We start from the raw sequence: 2,260 nt of genomic DNA on the forward strand, positions 1-2,260 counted from the left end.
TTGACTGTCATGTTTATCGTATAGTACAGTCCACTATGAAAATTAGCTGTGGTTTGTTTCAACTACCTATTTTAAAATTTTCTGTCACTTTCTAAGTGTTGAATTTTATTGAATTGGGAAAGAAGTACCGAGTTTGAAGCGTTCATGACCAAACATTGCAGTTGAATATTCAAGTTCTGAATTTGATTATTGATGAATAATAAAATAAATCCTACTAGCTCGATTGATGGTTTCATTTAATTTATTTAAACCAGGTTACCTATAATAATATTTTTTGGTTAATTTATGAAAATATCAAATTAGCCCGTAATCCTGAATCCTGATACATAAAGTTAGCCTATTAATTTAACACAGGTACGACTGTACTCAGTGTTGCACTATCAAATGCGATTGACGCGCCTCTATGCCAGGGTTTTTATGTTCCTGGTCAGGCTATAATTAGGTAACTACCTACATAGACACATTGACTAACTTTATACGCACATTTATGTGCTCATTGACTTTGACTTGGAAGGTATAGTGGTAGAGTTAGTATTAAATAGAAAATAACGTATGATGGAACCTTTTATTGCTACATAAGTGCATATTTATTAATTTCTTTGATACTTTAAAGATAAACGAAAGTGACTTTAACCGATGTTTGTAAGCATATCGGGTGCATGATGTAACATTTCTACAACTGATGATTTATTTTTGTCATTTCTTAAGTCATTCATAATGTTTAATTTGTACTATGGACTTTACATATTGATGACGACTTTGTTTATTGTAATTAATCACAAAACCTTATTAAAATCTCTTTAATAAACGAAAGTAAAAAAGAGAATCTCTTTATAATTAAACCACTTACAAATATTTAGTAACTATCAACTTAGGCTTTATAAGCTCCAATGACAAGACAAAAGATACGTAATATACACAGTGGAATGTAGACGCTTTTAATATTAAAAGATAGTTAATATCAAAACGACCTAGAGATACTCCAGGGATATTAGGCACTGGCCAGTAAATTGGATCTATTTTGTTTCTTTCTCGGTTTCTCCGCTACACTAAGGCTGAGTTGCACCACCTTACTTTAACTTTGACAAACGTCGAAAATGCGCCAAACTCCATACAAAAAACACCGGTTATCGTTATACTTACGGTCAAAGTTAGGTGATGCAACTCAGTCTAAGTAGGTATATTCTCTAACTAACTAATAATATCGGGTACAAAACGTTGATACTTTTCATTGCTAGATTTTTCTTATGATGTAAATTAGGTTCAATCAAATTACGGTGGCAATATAAGGGACAAAGCCCTAAAGGAAGAAATAGTAGGTAATCATGCTTTTTATTTGCATGCATTTTCCGGAAAAAATTAACGTTTTCCTATTTTTTTGGTGGTGAAAGTATGTGTGAATATCTGTCTTAATTTGATAAAAATACGCATAGGTACGTTTGTATCAGAGATATGTCGAAAACTTACCTTTAGATAGTTATAGGTAGTAAATTACCCAATGTACTCAATGAATGTTTTTACTTTATCTTCAATACGAATACCAAAACACTTTTATTACTCCCTGGATAACCTGAGGTTAAGAGGCACAGGTGAGATCGTGCGTACCTACATTGTATGTTGACGTTACAATAAAACTGCAATCGTAACTACAGGTCCGGTATAATATAACGTGAAGTATGTACTTGCCTTTAATACGTTAAGGCTGAGTTGCATCAACTTATTCTAAGCGTAACTATGACAATGACCGGTGTTTTTGTTTGGAGTTGACAGATTTTTGACGTTTGTCAAAGTTAAAGTAAGATGGTGCAACTCAACCTAAGTGTGATGCAGTCTAGGATGATATATATCAGCCCTGTAAGTCCCTATCGCGTTATGAAAAGGCCGGATTATATATTTTTTATTATTATTATATTAATCCTATTATCCTTGGACATTTTACACTGCGCCTCTAGTCTTAAACTAAGCAAAGCTTGTACTATGGGTACTAGACAACGAATGAAAAATAGATACAATTTTTTTTGTTAATACGTAGGTACATTTATAGATAGAAAACACCCATTACAATACAAACAAATGTGTTCATCCACACAAATGTTTGTACTGTACGGGAATCGGACCCGCGACCTCTCGGCATAGAATTGCGTTACGAACCACTAAGCCAAACGGCATTTCTTCGGGAAAAAAGAAGCAGGCAGCGAATTCTAGTCCCTAGCTGGTCGCACATACTGTCCATTTTCATTAACAAGAGTACCTACCCATA

The sequence above is a fragment of the Ostrinia nubilalis genome, chromosome 15 (genome assembly GCF_963855985.1).
Source record: "Ostrinia nubilalis chromosome 15, ilOstNubi1.1, whole genome shotgun sequence".
NCBI classification, from domain to species: domain Eukaryota; kingdom Metazoa; phylum Arthropoda; class Insecta; order Lepidoptera; family Crambidae; genus Ostrinia; species Ostrinia nubilalis.